We start from the raw sequence: 20,725 nt of genomic DNA, 5'->3' as shown, positions 1-20,725 counted from the left end.
CCACATCTGTAAAAGAAGATAAACACCAGCACCTGCCTTCTAGGATTCTTGGAGATGTATGAACAGTGTCTGGCAGCAGGACACGGAAAGTGCTCAGTAAATGCCGGTCTTCTCTTCATCCAGCCATGCCCTCGACAAGCACTCCTGTGTCCACACTGGAGCTGCAGACATAGGCTCCACCCACTCCAGCTGTCAGCTCATGGCCTGGGAGGAGTGGGAAGGGGTCAAACAGGGAGGTGGTGGGTGATCAGCAGCCCAGATCGGCACAGGGTTCTTAGCTAGCTTAGACGGGAGTCAGTGAAGACCACGGGGAAGAGACGATTAAGCTTAACCCTGACAGGCGAGCAGGGAGCCATAGGCTAGGCACTTGGGGGAAGGAACAGCATTCAGTAGCCCAGAGGGAAGGGAAAACTGCCCCCTTAGGGCCCTGTGAGTACCACGGTGACCAGACATGAGCAGAGACTGTAGGTCCGGCTGTCAGAAGTCTTGGGAACTGTTGGAGGTCAAGATAGGCACTCCAAGTCCCTACAGAGGAGTTGGCAGGACTATAATCCCCGTGTTGGGAGACAGAGCCGGTAGGATCCCTGGGGCTTACTGGGCAGCCGATCCAACAAATGCACTCTGGGTTCACTGAGAGCCCCTGTGTACACTGAGGTGTACCCTGATTAAGGAAGACCTCTCCCACTCACCCCCCCATAGATGAGGCCTCATATGTGCCCCCACCAGAGAGAGAGAGAGAGAGAAAGAGAGAGAGAGAGAGAGAGAGAGAGCCTAGTCCTAGGGCCAATGAATGGGACATTGTTTGGAACAGCATTGTCATAGATGTAATGGGTGAAAAGGAGTAGGTGGCCCTTAGCCTAATGTGATCAGTGTCCTAGAGGAGAGAGAGCCATTGATCAGGACAAAGACATCAGGGTAAAGCCACTCAAGGACCAAGGACCAGGAAGAGCACCAGGAGTGGCCTACCCCCCAATAGAAGTTAGAAGAGCCAGGAAAGGGCTCCCTTCAGTGCAAGGCGCTGGGACTGCTGAGACTTCGACTTCCAGCCTCGAGGAGAGAGAAGCGACTTCCTGTGTTTGAACCACTGCCCTGCTCCTGCCCGGGCTGAGCTGCCGCCAGTGTTCATTGGAGCGTGACCCGGAAGGCTCGGCCGTACTTGCTTCTCTGAGGCTCCTAGCAGTCAGTGGCACTTCATAGACCTGTCACCAGGTCGCCTGCCTGGGCTGCCCAAATCCCTTCTACCTGTGTACCATTTCTTGAAGGAGGCGAGATTCCTGGGTCCACCTCAGGGCCACAGCTTTAGCGGTGGCCCGGGTTCATTGCTGAGAATTACAGCTGGCCTTGGGCTGGTGACAAGGCCGGCCAGGCTGGCATGAATCATGTTTATTGAAAACAGGAAACAAAGGAAGGAAGAGAAGAAAGCCCAGGAAGGGGAGGCAGCAGGCAGAGGTGCAGCGAGCAGTAAAGGTGGGGGTTGGGAACAGCCCAAGAAAAGACTCATTCATTTCCTGATGTTTGCTCCAGGACACCGCAGACCAGCACGTGGCGAGGTTTATCTGCTTGCTTCAGCTGTGGAGCTCACTGTGAGCCAGCAATTGGGTGCTTCAGAGACTTGCCAGCCCGGGGAGAGGCCCCCGGAGCAGCTTCCGGCCCTTCTTTCGGGCAGCAGAGGCCTGGCTTTCAATGCTGTCCAAGGGTGAAATTGCATTACATTCTGCCTGGTAATGAGGTGTTGCAGGTCTTGGCCCCCGGCCAGGAGAAGCAGCTCTGGCCACCAGCCCTGGCCCAGCCGCCCTCCAGCCAGGACTGGCCTGGCCAGCAGAGCCAGGGAGGAGGGCAGGTGCAAGTACTCAGAGTAGGGACAGGGGACTACACCAGGCGATGAAGGAAGGGGAGCTTCCCACCCAGGACCTTGTACTCAGCACTTGGCACTCAGTACCTCAGTACCCTACCCCCAGCACTTCAGAGCTGGTACCGGAAACTTGCTCAGTCTTGCTGCTTCACACAGCAGGTCTCTGGCTCCCTGGGGCTGCCACAGTAAATCGGCAGAGACTCTAGGAGATGCTCTGCTACCTTCTGTGGCTGCCAGCCCCAAGTCCAGGTGTTGACAGGGTCGCACTTTTTGAGGCTCTGGGGCTGATCTCTTCCACACATCTCCTCTGCCGCGGCTGGTGACAATCCTTAGGTGTCCCTGGGCTGACGTATGTGTCACGCCAGCCTGTCTCCACCTCCACAGTGTTCTCTCCGTATCTTGCTATATCGGACCTAAATTTCCCTCCTATGACGGCAATGAATTAAGACCAAACTGATGGTGACATTACCGTAACTTGATTACAGCTACAGAGATCCCCATTTCCACGTCCAGTCCCATTCCTGGTATTATGGATTTAGGATCCTTAAAATTCAATCCATAACAAACGGAGACTCAGCATTGACTGACAGGCTACTGTTGTTCATCATGCATTCTGCTAGGACCTATCTGTGACCTCACTGATCACATTGCCACATCAGAGAGAAGAGGCAGGTACTGTTACATGCCCGTTTTACTGATGAGAAAGTTGAGGCTCTGAGACTGTCTTAGTTAGCATTTTATTGCTGTGAAGAGACAACATGACCATGGAAACTCTTATAAAGGGAAACATTTAATGGGGACTGACTTACAGTTTCAGAGGTTTAGTGTTAGGACCAAAGCAGGAATGTTAGGAAGCGTGTGCCTGTGGAGGTTACACTCGGGTCCACAAATCACACCACGAGATCGGTTTCACGTGGGAGGTTTATTAGGGGAAGGGGGTTACAGAGAGAGGAAGAGAGAAAGGAAGAGTCAGAGAGCGGAAGAAGAAGAGGAGAGAGAGGGAGGGGAGGGCTCCAGTTCTCTTATAGGGTGACCCAGGGCATTCGCAGGTAATTTCAGGTCGTCAGGGTGTCTTCACAAATGCCTGATAACTGCTCTATCAGGTCCCTTGGGGCTGGCCATAGAAGTGCCTGCTTACGGATCCCAACATTTAGTCCATTGTCATCATGGCAGGAAGCATGGCGGCATGCAGGCAGACATGGTGCTGGAGAAGTTGCTGAGAGTCCTACATCCAGATCTGCAGGCAGAAGGAAAAGAATGCCAGATTGGGCATGGCTTAAGAATCTGAAACCCTAGTGACATACTTCCTCCAGCAAGGCCACACCTACGGGGGCCATTTTCTTTCAGACCACCACAGAGAGTACACACACACACACACACACACAGAGAGAGAGAGAGAGAGAGAGAGAGAGAGAAAGAGAGAGAGAGAAAGAGAAAGAGGGAGAGCTAGGGCCAGGAGATGAGAGTCAGTGGTAGGTCTCTCACCTACCAGGCACAGGGCCCTGGGTTCCAGCCACAGTTATACAAACAAGGCAGCCACCTGTAGCTAATGTGTGATGATTTGCCCACAGATTCACGAAGCTGTAACATAGTCATGGTAGATGGAACAACACAGCAAGATGTGGGATGTGGAGCAGCGAGAGCATTTGGGGAAAGAGTGGGGACCAAAAAGCTTCCTGGAGAAGATGACACAGTCAAAGGAGGGAGCGCAAGTTCAGGATTGGTGGCCCGAGTTAGGTGTGGCAGAGTGGCCTTGCCGGAGGAAATACGTCACTGGGGGAGGCTGTGAAGTTTCAAGTCCCCTCCCCGTTCCCAGTGCGCTCACTCTGCTTTATGCTTGCTGCTGATGTGGGCTCTCAGCCTCCCGCTCCAGCCACCAGGCCTACCTGCTCTGCCCTCACAGACTTTGACCCTCTGGAACTCTGACCCTGCCTTCCATAAGTTGGCCTGGTCCTGGTGTCTTATACAGCAGCAGGTAAGTGACTAAGGCGCAGGTCCTCGCTGCTGTTTCAGTTGTACAAACGAAACAGACACCGGTAGCTAATGTGTGATGAGTTTACACACAGATGGAAGATGTAGCACAGTCACGGTAGAGGGATTTAATCAGTCACTGCTACGCAGGTCCTCATCGCTGCTGTTTCTCAGATCTGGTGCCCGGCAATCTTGGCCATTCTTCCAAAAGACACTACATGGACACTACTGCAGGGATAGGACTAGACTCTGACACTTCTCGGCTCTGCATTTTTGGGCTCCATCTTCATCTCTCTGGGCCACATACTGCAACAACTACCAAAGAAGATCGAATAAGGTGGCCGCAGTGAAGGTAGCTTGAAGACTGAGAGCTCTGGGGACCTGCCATCACTCTTTCACAGCAGGTGACATCCAACGAAAAGCAGCCTCCCTCCCACCCCTGCACCACTCACCTGCCACCTTTTGAACACACCTCTGGGCCTTCGCAGAGGCCTCAGTCCTCCCCCGGAGCACCTTTCTCCTGCACCCACCCCGTCGCCGTGCAAGCTCAATGATCCCACATGCTGGGCTGCCTTGGTGTTGTGAATTTCATCTCTAGACGTCAGTGTCTGTAACGCGGGGAATGCACACAGCCTCCTCAGCAGGGCTGCTGTGAGAATTAAATCAGGTAATGTGCCCAAAGCGGTGAGCATGGTAGCTGTATCATTTATCGGAGACAGAATGGTTACTGCCTGGGTGTCTGGGAGGGCACTGGTGGCTCCCCCACCCCCGAAGACAGGGAGTGGAAGAGGGAGGGACAGAGTGGGAGGAGAGGTGAGATATGGGAGCTAATTACAGAGGCCGGAGCTGAGAGCAGTGCCCGAGGCTCTTGGCTCCTGAGAGTCCCTGCCTAGAAGTCTCTGCCTCCTGAGGTTCCCTGCCTCTGGAGGACACCAGCCTTTTGACTTTCTCTCTGGCCATTTCAGGGACCCTGTTGAAGTTGTCCTCCTCCGTACTTGTCTTGGTCACGTCCTTTTTCTATAAGGACCATTTGGACCTTTTGTTCTTCTCCCCATATGATTCCTTCCTCTTTTCACCAACTTCTTAGACCTTTGCTCCTGTGAGGATTTTGTCTCTAACCTCAGGGCCCAACACAGGTTTGACTTTCATCCATGAATGAAATGAGTCTATAAGGGACTGTGTGGGAGACACCGGGGGTTACCAGTCCCTAGAGCCCTGGCACCAGCCCCCTCCTTCCCTCCCTAGCTGCTCCTGCCTCTGCCTTCTGCGTCACGTATACCAGTCCAGCCCTGTATGGAGTAAGGAACCCTGGGATTAGGAAAGGATCCGTGACTGATTTGCCATTGCTTGCAGTAAGAACTGTCCCAGAATGCCAGCTCCTCTGGGCACAAAATAACTTGGCACCCTGCCACCTGCACACCACTCTTTCTGCAGCCTCAGTGAGTTTGTCTCTGGAGGCAGACACAGATGGTCACAGAGAGAGGTAGGTAAGCTCTTAGACTTGGTGTGGCTTCCCCACCATGGCCCTGCCCCAAAGACGAGAGTCCTCTCCTGCTGGGCAAATCACTCCATCTTCCACCCCCCTGATATTTAAGGAAATTAAGGTCAGGTCTGTCTGCTAAATATTTGTCTAAGCAGAACAGAAAATGGTGCCAAAGAAGGCCTTCAATTTTATGAGCAAATAAATCGTGTGAAGGAGATGAGCTGGGGAGAGGGAGGCGGACAGGGCCTCAATTATTTAGAGCAAAGTGCCTTCCAGAGTCGGGAGGGGCTGTCCAATTCCCCTCCTTTTTTCTTTTCTTTTCTTTTCTTTTCTTTTCTTTTCTTTTCTTTTCTTTTCTTTTCTTCTTTTCTCTTCTTTTCTCTTTTCTTTTTCTTTCTTTTCTTTTCTTTCTTTTCTTTTCTTTTCTTTTCTTTTTTTTCCTTTGGCTGCCCTGGACCTCTCTTTGTATACCAGGCTGGCCTTGAACTCAGACACCTGCCTCCCTGTGCCTCCCACATGCTAGAATTAAAGGTGTGCACCACCACCACCACCACCACTACCCGGCCCGAATCCCTCTTTTTGAAAGCACACTCTTGCTCTTTTGCTTGGCTGTATGGGCTGAGGCTGAAGAAAATCACTTGCAGGCTCTTGTCTTCCTCCAGCGGCTCCCTGGCAGGAAGTTCCAGGTTCCCCATCCTGGATGGCTGCACCTCCTGATCCCCAGGGCAGCTGAGTGGAGGAGCTTGGCCTCTGCACTGGGCTGGACCTGCGCCTGTAAACTCAGTCTTCCCATACGTACAACGTTTTGTTTGTTTGTTTGTTTTTGTTTTTGATAATGAGCACAGCTTTCTGGAGGTGCTGTGGGTTTGAAGGCGGGGCTCGCTGTCAGCATATGACCCACAGTGAGGGTCCCGAAAGATATCCACATTCTAATCCCTGAAACCTGCGGTTATCACACTTTATGTCACAAAGCTGAGAGGTGGCATGAGGGAATGGACGCTGCAGGAGGAATGGAGGCTGCAAGAGGAATGGAGGCTGCTGATTAATTAGCCTTCAGGTGGAGAGAGGATCGGGGCGAGTGAGGGCCTGGGAGAAGGAAGAGTTCATACTGCGTAGGAGACAGACTTCAGCAGCCTTGTTGACATTGAGCTGGAAGGGACCACGAGCCAAGGAACGCAAATGGCCTCTTGAAGCTGGAACAGGCACAGAAAAGGTGTCTTCCTTAGAGCCTCCAGGAGCACAGCCCTGCCCATACCTTGGTGCCAACCCAGCAAGACCCATTTGGAACTGCTGACCTCCAGAGCTGCCGGAAAAGCCTTTGTGCTATTGGTTCATTTTATGTTTGTGTTACGCATTTATGTGTGTGTGTGTGTGTGTGTGTGGGTGGGTGGGTGTATTCAGGAGTTTGTGCTTGCCTTCCACCTCATTGAGGAAGAGTCTGTGTCCTCATTCCTCCTGCTGGGCTGCACACCCCAGGCTAACTGGCATGGAGCTTCCAGGCTATTGTCATGTATCTGCCACATCTCCCTGCATGAGTGCAGGGATGACGGACACTCTGTATCTGGCTCTTTATATGTGTTTTCAGTTATCTTACTGATGTCTTCACTCTGTCATGGCTGGTGCTATTATCTCCTGATCTATCTTCTTGGCCAAAGATATTAGAGTTTTTTTTTTTTTTTAGACAAAGTCTCCTGTGTCTTAGGTTGGGGTCAAACTCGCTATGTAGCTGGGGCTAGCCCCAAACTCCTGATTGTCCTTTTAGCCCACAGTTGCTGGGATTACAGTTGTGTGCCACCATGCCAGCTTCATCTGTGTTGTTTTTATAAACCACTCTGCTTATCACAACTGGTAACAGCAGCCAGCAGAGTCTAATCCAGTACCCAGTGAACAGTGAGTGTCAGTCTTGTCCCTGTGGGGCTGTGCGATGCTACCAGCCCCCGACTGCTCTCTAAACACCACATCTTCTTGGTGAGCATAAATTACAAACTGAGTTACAGAAGAGCATAAATTACAAACTGAAAGTTTTCTTGTTGTAATTGTTCCCTAAAAGATCATCTCAGCCCATCCAGTCCCTCCCTCCATGCCCCTCCTTCCCCCTGCAATCTGTTCCCTGCTCCCAGCAGGGTCTAGGCTGGGACCGGTGGTGCCCGCAGCCCCTGGAGGAGACAGTTAATAAAAGCAGGAGGAGGAGAATCAATGCTCACTGACATCCCTATGACAGATCAGCGAGAGAGACAGATTTAATATCCTGCCGTTTCCCTTCCTCAGCCTGGGGGCCGGAATTGATTAAATAAATTAAAGCTACGCAGTTTCGATGTCTGGGTAAGGTCGTCCAGTCCTCCCACTGTCACTGACCAGCTGCATGGCTCATCCCATTCCTGAGGTCGTCAGTAGCAATTCGAGGAGGGAGCCCTACAAGCATGGGCATTCTCCCTCTGTCTGGACTGCCCCTGAATGCAGAAGACCTTGGGCAGGTGAGAAAGGGGGTGGGCATGGCGAGAAAGGCTGGGAGGGAGAATTCGGAGCAAAAATAGCTGGGACCCTGCTGAGCTCCAGACAAGGGGCTGCAGCAGCGAGCTAGCTGGGCAGATGCCCAGTGACACAGGCTCTGCCTGGGTTTGGGCTCCAGCTGAAGGTAGGAGCCCTCAGTGGAGGCTCAGGATAGCAGGGTCCAGTTCTTCCAACAGGACAGTGGTCCACCCGAAACTTGATCCCACGCTCCTATCTCCCTAATTGGCATACTAGGGGGCATATGCTAGGGGGCATACGCTACTGAGCAGTCTGTCACCCTGTACTCTGTCCCTTCTTGCTCTCCTCATGACCAGTTCAGGGAAGGCAGGCACTGAGCCTGGAGGATGGAGGGTTCCTCTGGGTTGGAGATGATAGTAGGTCTTTGTAAACCTAATACTTGAGAGGCTGAGATTGCCTCGGAGAACTGTCGTCAACAACAGCAACAATGATGATGATAACAGTCAAAGCAGCTTCAAGATCAGCAGAAATAATTGGCCATCTGAGGACAGCCTGCACAAAAGCTTCCCTCCCCGGGCACGGAGAGGAGACTGCCCTATGGCCACAGGGCTTCAGTGAGCCCTACTCCTCCTTTGCCTGCAGGTAGCCATGGTTCTGAGCCTCCCATGCCTTAACAACTGCCAGACCCAGCAAGCATCTGCTGACTTTCCTTCCAAAGCACTCGGCATTATCATCCCGGCTGAGCTGGACGATAAAACAGTCCCCATTTTACAGATGAGGGAAGTGAGGTCAGGAAAAGGCCACCCAAGATCACAGCTTCAACCTGGAGCCAAGAACGCCTGTTTGCCCCACACCAAATCGTTCCATGTCACAGAAGACATCTCAACCTCCAGAGGTTGGGACAGGGCAGGAGTGAGGAGTCAGCGAGGCTGGAGGCGGTTAGGCTGGAGACGAAGTGCTGAGTGCAGCTCTGGACTCAGGGGCAGAATTGAGGTTGGAGACAAAGGATGCTCGCCGCCCTCCTTCCGCCCTCTTCCTGCAGCTCCCTTCAGCCTGTGTTGGCAGGGCTCGGTTGCTCAAGCCTCGGAGGTTCAATCAACCATCAAGGGACAAATCCCAGCTTTGCCACTGCCTGCATGGCCTCAAAGAAGCCACCAGCTTCTCACAGCTCCTCACTTGCCCAATCCGTAAAATGTTAATAGTGAGGGCATTGGCTTTACACAGAATGGCCCCTCCAGGGTTTTACAACAGGTGACGTAGCCAAGAGGTGAGCTATGGCTTATCCATTGCCAGTCCGAGTCGGCGATGCCATCAGTGTTCCTGGAGGGGGATCTAGGTCAAGGGCACACGTGGTCCAGGCACAGCCAGACAGCAAGGACAGTCGTGGGCTGTCTTGTGGAGACATCTTCCTCTCCTGCTAGCTGCTTTCTGAGGTAGCAGTCATCCGTGAGACATAGTTTGCCACTTTAGAGAACCTTGCAGTCCTCCCACCTTCCATGACTATTTTGGTCAGCAGGCTCCCAAATGTTATCTCTGACTACGGCGATTGCCAAGGCTTTCAGAGAGATGGCGCGAGGAAGCAGGGGCTCCTGGCTCCGGTGTCCTTTCTCCCCTTCAGCACACCAAGCGCTGCTTTTGCTTATGGGCTTGTGCCAGCTGCAAGCCAAGTCTGTCATTAGGCCTCGATTTTCGCTCGCAATCGAAGCAGGATGCTGGGAGGAGAAAGACAGCCAGGCGCTTGGTGATTCTAAGCACAACAGCCACACTTAGCCATCAGCCTGTCTGCCAGTTCCCGATGCAGCTTCTAACCACAGAACACAAGGCGGCCCCTCTCCCTTGCAATTAATTCTCGCTCCAGTTTAAACTCTTCCCAGGGAATGTTATGCAGATGCCCTGGGAAGGGGTGAATCCGGGGACAGAGGATAAATCAGGACACACAGAAAAACAGGGCACGAGGTGACAGCAGGCCTGGGAGCGCAGAGACAATGGCCACTGGCGGCAGGCACAAGAAGGATGAGGGTTCCTGGAAACCATTTCAGATCATGCCCCTCAGTCCAGAGTCAAATTCACTACCATTCTCCAGCTGGCCCCTGTTACACCATCACCCAAGCTGGATCCCGGGCTCCACCAGCTCTTCTTTATTACCCTTCCTTTATCTCCAAACACACCACCAAAAAAAAAAAAAATTAGTTTCCAGTGGCAACCCAACGGCAGTAATCACAGCTTCCGGCCACCCTCTCCCAGGAGGAGAACACAGTACCCTGACTCTGGCCATCACTCATTTTAACTTTGCAGCTTCTAAGCAGCAGGCGTGAGTCTGCAGCTAGGTTACAGAGGAGGAAACTTTGGCAGAGGGCAGCAAGGACTCTGAGGCAGAGCTAGGATTGGCACAGGGTTCTATCTAGCCCCAGAGCTGGCTCCTTAAGATCGAAGTATAGACTTCCCTCATACCTCCAATTCCTCCGATGGGCAATGAGGCTCTCATCTTTCTTTCCCAGCCCCAGTCCTCTGCCTCTCAGGGGACATGCTGAAGCTCTGTCCCAGTCTTCTTGCCTCCTCCATCAGCCTGCCAATCACTTCCAGTCCTGGTAGAATAGCCATCACCCTGACCTTGGATGCAGAGCCCAGGCTCTGTTCAGCATCCTTGCTAGATACCTGGGTCCCCTAGAAAAGAAAATGGCTTTCTTCTTGGAGCTCCTGTCACCCTCTGTGCACAAGAGGGTACACGTATCCCAGTAGCATCAGGTCTGTGGAAAGGACACCTGCTTTTTCTTGGCCAGCCCCAAGGAGCTGCCAGGAAACTAAAAACGACAGTTTTTACTCGAGGTAGAATTTGCTTCCAGCATGGTGCCTGCTGTGGAAGGCAGGGACAGATGTGGCCTGACAGGAGTTTGAAGTAGCTTAAAGAAGCCAGCTAGAGAGGAGGTGCCTGCAGCAGCCATCACAGATCACTTGTGACTTTTCATCAGAGCTGTTGCTAAGGCTGGTGCCCATTCCAGACAGAGGCCAGACTACGGGGCACCCGCGGATGCTCTGCCTTGCCAAACTGCTGCCTGTTGGCCTTCATCCTGTTCAGCCGTGCCCTGATGGCCATTAACCATGGCTGGAAAGTCAATGGCTGCAGCCAGCAAGGGCAGGATGAACTATGACATCCTCTGTGCACACACGGAACTTTAAATCCCAGACAGATAAGACCAGAGACCCCTCAGGCTCTCCCCCAGCTCACACAGCAAGCATCATGAGAGCTAAGAACACTGATCTTGTGCCAAAGCACTGAAACTCTGGCCTTTGTGAACTTTCTGCTACCCCAGCCCAGGGCAGGATGTGCCATGTGGCCAATGAAGTTTCAGGGTCTCCATAGCACAACATTTAAAAAGAATGCATTTTGTAATACATGTATGCCAGTTTTGATTGAAATGGTACAAAGGAGACAAAACGCTTCATCAGGTCGTCCATTGTGTTAGAGACAAGCTGGCTGGTCCACAAGCTTATGGGCATTCTCCTGTCTCACCAAAGTGCTGAGATTACAGACCACATCCTGGGGTTCTGGGTGTCTGGACTTAGGTCCTCATGCCTGCACGGTGACTGCTTTAACCCGCTCAACCTCCCCAGTCCCATTTTAACCGTTCTTAAGATACTGGACTGAGGACAGTCATGGTGGCTCAGCTGTCACTACTGCCATTCTCTAGCACCTTCTCGTTCCTCCAAGCCGGGTCTGTCCCATTGGCTCAGCACCCCACCCGCTTCCCCAGGAGTCTCTTTCCTGCCGTGAGCATGTGCATCTGAGGGCTCCGGAGGTCTGTCCTGCAGCCCCGTGTGGTCCTCAGCTGTGTCTTGCAACACTGTGAGCTCAGCCCAGCTGCACAGACGTTTCTCAGCCCTGCCTCCCTGAGCAGAGAACCCTGGTCGCAATTCCCACAGCACCCAGTCCTGTCTCCCTCTCCCTCTACTTCCAATCCAATGTGTGGCTGAGCAGCCAGCCCACCGTACGGGCATCTGTACTAGTTACTTTCCCCAAACCCAGAGGAAGATGGGAGCCGAGGGAGTTTTTGAAATCTGGCTTGGGAAATCTGCTTCCGCTGCCTACCACACCCCTGCCCTCTGCCCTCTGCCCTCTGCCCTGCTGTGACACAACACCATGACAGAAGCAAATTGTAAAATGAAGAATTTGTTGGGGCCGATGGTTCTAGCGGAATGTGTCCTTCAAGGCAAAGGAGCATGGCAGCAGTCGGCAGGTGTGGTAGTGGGTGAGGAAGCTGAGAGCTCGTCTCACCCATGAGCATGAAGCAGAGAGACGGGGAGAGAGAGCAAACTGGATATGGCGTGAGGCTTTTAATTGCAAAGCCTACCTTCAGCACGGCTGTACAACCCAAACCTCCCTAGACAGCGCCACCCACAGGGACCAAGGGCTCAAATGCCCAAGACTGTGGGCGATATTTCTCACTCAAACCATCCCAGTGTCACGTAGTCTCCAGTCTCTTCGCTGTTGGGAAGGAAGCTCATTGTGTGCTTGGTGTGCCTGTGGCATGGAATTGCACAGTCCATCCTGGGAGCTGCCTCTGGTCCCCCTCACACGTGGTAGGAGCAGTTAGGATATACCACCAGGGCAAGGAAGGCCTGGAGATTGGGTGAGACCTGGCTTCCCCTGGCTTTTCCTTTCTGCCTAGGCTTCCTCCATTGCCCCAGGAACACAGCTGCCCTTCTCAGGGTGTGGCTTCTGTACTAGAAGACCAGGCAGTATATGCTAGTTAAGCCCTACGGCCAGCCCTTCAGGCTTCTCAGACTCCCCGCTGCAGGCCTGCAGCCCAGGGCTCCTGTGATTTCAGGGGAGGCCCTAGCTGAATTACGGCTTGCACAGTCCTCTGGCGGATTCATCCAAGGGTATTTATCTTGGGCCTTTCTTTCCCTGAGATAAATGAAGAAAATTTATAGCTCCTGCAGCACTCCAGGGTAATCTGAAAGTGGGAGGCATTACCTGCCTGGGAGGGCATCAGGTCAGTGTGGGGAGGCAACGTGGGCCAGGCCTCAGGAAGGGCCAGGCAGGATGTGAGCCACAGGGGTCAGCGAGGGAAGGACCCCAGCCCCTTTGCCCTGGTTCTAATAGTGTCCTCTGCAAGTGTGAGGCCCCCAGGAGCCACAGAGAACAGTAAAACAAGAAGGGCAGGTGTTGCTCATTGAGCCTTCTCTGGTATCAGCCCTATATTTGGATTTCCTCATTTAATTCTCCTTCAGACTCTGCACCCCAGAAGAGATCCCATTTTACAGGGCAGGAAATGAAGCCTACCCAGGCCTGTCCATCACAGCCACAGAGCCGATAAGCAGGCAGAACTTAATCTAACCCAGGGCCCCCAAGTCTCAGCCCTCAGACCCATCCTATGAAAGAGTAAATAGAAGCTTCCAGAATAGAAAATCAAACTCCATTTGTTGGCTATTTCTTTCTTCTAGCCAGACAGACCCCTTCTCAAGGCCATTCTCTCACACTGCAGATGGACATGGGAGCTTCCAGAATGTTTCTTCACAGTTCTCCTTGCTCATCACAGTCGCACAGTGGTGAGCTAAGGCCCTCCTGTGCCGAGGGGCTACTGGCCACCAGCTGGTAAAAAAGGCAGAAATTTCATCAGCTGAATGCAACCCCCAAACCCAGAGGAAGATGGGAGCCGAGGGAGTTTTTGAAATCCGGCTTGGGGAAGTTTCAGTCTGCTTCCACTGCCCCACACTGCCTGCCCTCTGCCCTCTGCCCTCTGCCCTCTGCCCTCTGCCCTCTGCCCTCTGCCCTCTGCCCTCTGCCCTCTGCCCTCTGCCCTCTGCCCTCTGCCTCACAAACCCATTCTTCTCTCCAGACAAGCATAGGAAATGCAAAATGTCTATTTTCTCCTTGCCACCTCCCCTGAGTAATTTAGGGGTGCTCTTTCTGGAGCCTGGCCCAATAGCCAAAGGTCAGGGATGATGTGCCAATGCCGTAGTCCTTGGCCTGGGAAGCATTAGAGGTGGTAGATTGGGCGCGTAGCTGAGCCATCCACCCCTCAGTTCTCTTTAGTGACTCTTTAGTGATTTGCCCAGTGGCATTTAGTCTTGACCTTAGGTCATCATGGGTCTCAGCCCCAAAGGTTACCTGCCTCGGGCCTCTCTGCCTGTCTTCTGGCATCAACTAACCCTGCAGTCTTCTAGGATTCACTACTGACAATAATTAAGTCTCACAGGGATGAAACACAAATGAGTCGGAAGCCTTCAGGGATGGTATTAGCACACTAAGTCTGTTTGTGGCTTAAATATTAATGTCGGAGTGTAATTACTACCCCTGTGTCAAAGGCAGTGGTGTGGGAACAGCCTCAGCCCAGCAAATGGACCCATCCATCCTGAGTGGCGACACACAAAGGGGAAGAGCTCATGTTCTGGAGAGTGCTGAGGCTTTTGGAATTCTGGGCATTTAGAAGAAGGGTCACACATTGACAGTGGGGGCCCAATCTGGTCCACAGGACCTGTCTGGAATGTTTTCCCATGAAGGACAGTATTATAAAAACAGACAAACAAACAAACAAGCACCAGCTCTGGGGCTGCCTCTCAGGGGCAGAGTACTTGCCTCGTATGCATGAGACCATAGGTTCGATCCCTAGTACTTCAAAAGAAAAAAAATCATAAGAAACCCAGATCTACTTCTGCTTTATTTTATGGGTGTGAGTGTTTGCTGGCATGTATATTTGTGTGCTACGTGTGTGCCTGGTGCCCAGAGGCCGTATCTCCTGGAACTGGAGTGGTAGTTAGCCACCACATGCTCTTAACCACTGAGCCATCTCTCTAGCTTCCTATCACCTCTCTTGAACAATAGGGAAACTCTGGCCATGCCAGGCCACCATCCTACAGTGTCACCATGGACAGGGGTTTGCCTGTGCCTGGAGATGCCCCCCCCCCCAGTTTGCCACAGTCCTCACTGAGTCCTGTCATCTCCCTCAAGTCCGTGTTTCCTCTTGCTCTGCCCTCCTGGGCCCTGTCAGGATGTGAGTTTGCAGCTGCTGATTTCCAACTTGGAGAGTTCAGCAACAAAAAAGGTAGAGACCATATAGCTAAGAGCCAGATTTCAGGGGCCCCCAAACCTCTTAATGTCAGGGAAGGGGCATGCCTGGGTAAAAAATAAGTCCTTCCTTTGTCATTTGGACAGGTCCTGTGGCTCTCTGGTCCTCCAGACTTTGTGTATGTGTGTGTGAGAGAGAGAGAGTCTCAGCTCTGTAGCCCAAGCTGTTCTGAAGTACACCATATAGTCTAGGATGACCTGGCACGTGCTGGAGTTCCCTCCCCCATGCAGTCCAGATAGCACACACCCTCACAACCTGCATGACTCTGCCCATCTGACATCACACCTGCTTGACTCAGTTTCTCCATTTCATTCAGGAGTTGGTGGCTTTTGAGAGGACCCTCATTTAGATATGAGGTCACATAGCCTACTTCTTCACGGAGACCCTGTGGCACCCAGTGGACTGTCGTGGAACTTGGTCCTATAAGCAAAACTGCTGTCTGGAAGATATCATCTGCACCCACTTGAGGAGACCACCGGGAGTGCCTGTGGACTATAACATTTCCCCACAGAAAGAGAGGCTGGAGGGTCTCTGGAGGGGCTAGAAGGTGTGGCTGTGGGGGTAACTGAAGAGGGGCTCCATCTATGCCGCTATGGGCAAACCACCATCCATGATGGGTAAGGACCTTTCAGTACAACTGCTTTAGTGTCGCCCACGGTCCTGTAGACAGCCCCTCACCTAAACGCTGGAAGTAAGTACAGATGATCCCATAGATTCCCCGAGTTGAGCTTTGGTGGACTTGGTACTTCGGTTGATTGTTGGGACCTTATAAGGAAGAAGTAAACATTGTTTATACCTCTTCCCCAGGGAGGGACCCTCACAGCAGGGGCAGCAGAAGAAGCACTAAGTGAGAACACAGAGTGACCCCACATCCACTCTGCTCTCCTGGCCTGTAAGAGAGGAGACATTACCTATGGCAAGGGGTAAAGTGGAGAATTAAGGGAACCTTACACCCAGAACTCAGCATGAGCAGTGCTCGGAGATGCTGGGCACCGGATGGCACCTGCCAGACTGGAGTCAAAAGAATGAAGATACTGTGTGGACTGGGATAAGCCAAGAGCCCAGGACAGGTGAGGTGGGGCAGGAAGGCAGCAAGAGGTTCCTGCAGCAGGGATTGTCCAGGTCCCCTGTATAAGCTCAAGGGAACCAGGGTCATGTTAAGACACTAATATTGGGGCCACAATTCCAGTTGGCCTTGCCTGAACAAGAGGGAGATTATTAGGCCATTTTAAAGATTCCTTATGAGACTGAGAGGGGGAAATGGGGAACTCAATGGCAGATGGCTGGATTGGAGGCACAGCTTCTTCACGTTGTCTTCCTGTCTTTCGAGTGGGCCTCTTCTCCCCTCCTATTGGCTTTCTTCACCCCTTTCACTGTATCATCGTCTCTCTGTTGGTCCATCTCTGTCTCTCTCTGTCTCCACTTCTCTTTCTCTGTCTCACTCCCTACCCTCTTCATTTCAGTTTCAAACTGTAGCAGGGAATAAATGCAGGATAGAGTTTTTCTGAGCTGGGTCCCCCCTGTGTGGCTCAGCCAGACCTTGAATGATTAGATTACAGCGTCCTCCTTCCTCAGCCTCCAAAGCAGCTGGGACTGCAGGCATGTGCCACTTCTGGCTAGGAGTCATGTATTTTAATGGAGCAATGTGGGGGCGCACTAAAGCAGAACCTGAGGGGCCTGGATGAGAGCAGGGCTGGGTGGGCGAGGGGTCTCCCGGCTCCTGAGGAGGCTGCTGACTAGTGGAGGGGAGAGAGCGGAGAGGGGAGGGAATGCTGTAATTCATCTCACTTCATCTCTGTTCATTGTGGACAAATAGAGCAGAAACTGCAGACCAAGGAGGGAAGAAACAGGGCATGAAATTGAACTATGCCTTGTAATAGCTCTGCCAGCCGCGCCGTCAGGGCTAATAATCCACCAGCTCAGGCTCCACCCCACCCTGCACTGTAGAATGGGCACTCCGACACTCAGATGGCGACAGGGCACACGGTGGCTGCCTGGCTCCTGTCCTGGCATCTTCTCTCACCTTCAGCCGCTTTGGAAAAGCTGGAGAACTTCCAGATCCCAGAGGCTAAGACACCTCAGACAAAGATACTCACTCCCGGGAGCCCAGAGAGGACCCTCCACTAAGCACAAGAGAAAAGGCTCAGGAATGTAAGAGATTTGGCCAATCGATAAAACCCAGATCCAGATGATCAAAAACACGTCTTGAGGCAGGGGCATGGAAGCCACTGGAGATTTCTGGCGGGAGAGGACTATAGAAAAACTCTGTGTGTGCAGCCTTGGTAGGATTGTGTGGGAGGAGACAGGGCAGTTGGAGGTCTCTGCAGAATGCAGAAAGAGGTGTGGGCTTATGTGTTGTTGTTCCCCACTGCCCAGCCCTGAATGGCTCTGGGGGGCGATGCTATCAAAGGGCATCGGCATTAAGGATGGGCCGTGAATGAACAGACACATTCCCTGCTGAGAACCTAAGCCTCTGCTCCCGAAGCGCCTCCTTCCTTTGAGATTGGATGGCGGAGTGGGATGACAGAAAGGCTGTAGTCATCCAGCTTCTCCCATCCAGGTTTGCAACCAGGCCGATGGCCACCTAGGTCCCCAGAACAGGACTCCACCCACTCTGATCCTACTCACCTCTCCTGCAGGCCAGCTTCTGCCACCAGTTCCAGCCTGGGTGCTCCTCTGCCAATGGAGTGGGCACTGGCCTTGGGAAAAAAATCACACAACCCTTGAGAGCGAGTATCAGCATGCTCTCTCTATCTCAGGCAAGGTGCCGGGGGCGACATAGCATAGCCTTTGCCGCTCTGAGCACCTAAGCTCACTCCAGACAAACTTAACTCATCCCAAGGTCAGAAGCTCTGAGTCCAAGAGCTGTGGAGACACCGGGAATGTTGTGCAGTCAGGGATGGGAGCCACATCACTCCTCCAGAGTGGACACTCCAAGCAGGGCCATGTGTGCAGGGAAGGTGATTTGGGTTAGGGAGGTGGGCAGTGGGCGGAGCTATGGCCAGATAGGTTACAAAATGAGCTGCTGGTTTTGGGGTGGGGGTCTCGGGTGAATGGGTGTGGTGACTGGCAGTGAGCTGGTGTGTGGGGCAGGTGACTGAGTAGGCTCGGATGAGGTGGGTGGGCAGTGAGATGGGGAGGGACAAATACAGCTCACTGGTCCCGGTCATAGCACACCTCTTCTGGCCTCCGAAGTTTACCGTCTCTGTTCTCAGTAAGCCCTCTCCTCTCTCCCCTTTCCTTCATGCCCGCTTCCAGGGTCCGAGCAGATTCCTCCCTCCCCTTCCCATTATGACTCCCTCAGGCTCAGTTCAGATACCTTGCCACAGTCTCACGCCACCAAGTTCTCTGCAGCAGCCTGAACCATTCCTGTTGGTGCCACTCCCCTTACACCTCATCGCCTGCTGCCCGCTTCTACTTCCTGAGGGAACCTGGGACTTCCGAGGGCAGGGCTGGCTGCGCGTGCATCTCAGTGCGCGTACATCTCAGTGTGTGTTCCAGCACCCGCTCTGTGCCAGGTGTGACAGAGGGAGCAAAAATCTGGCCAAAGGGAGGGAGATCTGGAAGGCTCCTTTCCAGCGGCTCTCTGTCATCTGCCCTGCAGCCTTCAGGAGGGTGGGGACAAGACCCCAGCCAGGCATCATAGGCTATGAGGCCCTGAGTCCCAGTTTTTGACACTGAGCGGATCCTAGACTGTGCTCAGAAATGCATGCGGGGACATTTACAGCCACTGGCAAGCACAGAAGCCAGAGCCACAGCGAGACAGGCCTTCCTCTAGGTCACTGGTCCCGGCTCCCCCACAATCTTCCTGTCCTCCACTGATGCCTGTCAAGAACTGTCCCCTCCTATCTGTTTACCTTCCTGTGGTGACAGCAGAGGTGTGCTGGGAGGAGAACCAGCCCCCCCCCCCCCCCATCGAGGCAGCTAGTTTCCTGCTAATTGGTATTTGCACGGCAAATCCCGATAAAGATGGGATCATTTGCATGTTCTGGTGGTAATGATATTTGATGTTGTCAACTTATTACAACCTTAATCACCACTCAATTTCCTGCTTTCCAAGCTCCCAATCACTCTGCCACCCAAAATAACCACCTTTTTGACACTTGCTCAGAAGCTCCTCAGGGAGAGGGCCACATGGAGTTCCTCAGCTGAGGGGGCTGAATGACAATCGCCCTATGGTGGTGCTCTGTCCCCCTCCCTGCTTCTCCCCTTCTCCTCCTTTTCCTCCCTCTCCTTATTCCCTCCCCTCCCTCCCTCCCTCCTCCTCTCTTACCTTTCCTTCTTCTCCAGCTTGCTCTCTGTATTTCCTTCCTCTCTTTTTTTCTCCTGTCTCACCTTCCTCCCCGTCTCCCTCCTCCTGCTCCAGGGGCTGCTCCTGCAGTGAGCCTTCACTTTGCTAAATGTACTGATTCTCAGGGGGAAGCAGGACCAAAGAGCTTGTCTCCATGGTAAAAACAGGGAAAGAAACTCCTGTAGCAGGGGCAAACATCTAATTGGGCAATGTTTGTTTCTGAGAGCAAGAAGGGGTCCTTTTTCCAGACTCCAGAAAAAATCTTAAAGGAATAACAAGCATGCAACAGGCACTGCCAGGCACAGCCCTGTGTTCACAGAAAGGCCTCAGGAAGACTAGGGACCTCCATCCCCATCCCAGCCTCCTGTCTCCATCTCCAGGGTGGTGGTGGGGTCAGCCATGCAGACCTCAGCTATTTCCCCCCTACTTCGCCTCCGCCACCCACCTCCTACCCCAGCCCCTCTCTCGTTTAATCCTGAAATCCAGGCTGCTCTAGCTACCACACTCACATGACCCCAGCCTGCTGCCAGCCTTGGGGCCCTTCCTAACGTGTCTTCTTTCTCTTGTCCGTTAACACAGCAAGCCATCTTCTTGTTCTGTCTCCTGCTATGAGACTGAGACCATGGCTGGGATCCGTCTCTCTGGGTGATTCATGGGTAACAAGCCCTAGGCCTGAGGCCAATCTGGCTGACCCCAACACTGTGCTGTGGCACAGTGGACTCCTCAGCTGAAGCCCTGCCCTGTCCAGCTGGAGTGATCTAACCACTGAGCGGTGATAGAGTTGTCCCTTTTGGCCAGGAGTCACACAGACTCATCGTGAAACACCCGCCTCCTCAGTCGCTCCCTCAGAGCGACTCTGAGCAGTTACAAAGACTCATCCCACCTCAGTTTGCTCATCCAGGAAATGGCACCATGCTCTTGCCAAGCCAACTTTGAACATCACTACACTCAGTGGGCACAGACTTTTTTTTTCTCAGCACCCTTCCTAAGGACTATGGCACCACTGCGACGCTTTGCGACCACTGAGGTCTTTGTTGGGTGGAATCGCCAGGTCAGTGGGCGGGGCTGAGCTACAGTGAAGGGTTAGCCATCAACTTGATAGACTCTAGACGCACTTGGGTGATGGACGTCAGGGAATACCTCTGGGGGATTATTCATATGGGAAAACTGACCCCTATGGGCGGCACCATTCCCTGGCTGGGATCCTGGACGGGTGTGCCCAGGAGCGTGTGTATTGATTGCTTTCTTCTTCTGGCTGCTGATGTCATGTGACCAGCTGTTGGGAGCTCTGGCTGCCATTGCCTCGAACTGTGGGCTAAAATAAGCACTTTCTCCCTTATGTCGCTTTTGCCAGGGTATTTTATCACAGCCACAAAAAACGAAATGAAGATAGTGACAACCGAGTCCCGAGGCAGAGCCATGGAGATAGCACAGCTGATTCAGGAGGCCCCGGGGTGCAAGTTCTGCTCATTCCAGGAAGTCTGCTCCCCGTGACCTAACCCTGAGTTTTCCACAGTACACAGGATTTGCTTCTGGACTGCATCACAGTGTGCACACTTCAGACCGGATGTGGTTCTGGAACACGTGCA

At 53.0% G+C, this 20,725-nt stretch overlaps 1 long non-coding RNA gene across 2 annotated transcripts; it reads right to left on the bottom strand.

Annotated features, from left to right (window-relative positions):
* Positions 1 to 2,600: 2,600 nt before the first annotated feature.
* On the bottom strand, positions 2,601 to 19,544 carry LOC132652720 (uncharacterized). Of its 2 annotated transcripts, none has more exons than XR_009590291.1 (3): positions 18,165 to 18,250; positions 17,474 to 17,544; positions 2,601 to 3,089 (listed from the first exon to the last, which is right to left on the bottom strand). It is a non-coding gene; the product is annotated as an uncharacterized LOC132652720 (long non-coding RNA). The 2 variants fall into 2 exon arrangements; XR_009590290.1 differs by lacking the exon at positions 18,165 to 18,250 and adding an exon at positions 19,119 to 19,544 and having other exon boundaries at positions 2,602 to 3,089.
* Positions 19,545 to 20,725: the final 1,181 nt, after the last annotated feature.

This window comes from Meriones unguiculatus, chromosome 3 (genome assembly GCF_030254825.1).
Source record: "Meriones unguiculatus strain TT.TT164.6M chromosome 3, Bangor_MerUng_6.1, whole genome shotgun sequence".
NCBI lineage: Eukaryota > Metazoa > Chordata > Mammalia > Rodentia > Muridae > Meriones > Meriones unguiculatus.
Note: the sequence above shows the minus strand (reverse complement) of the source record. Positions and strands in the feature narration are given on the sequence as shown.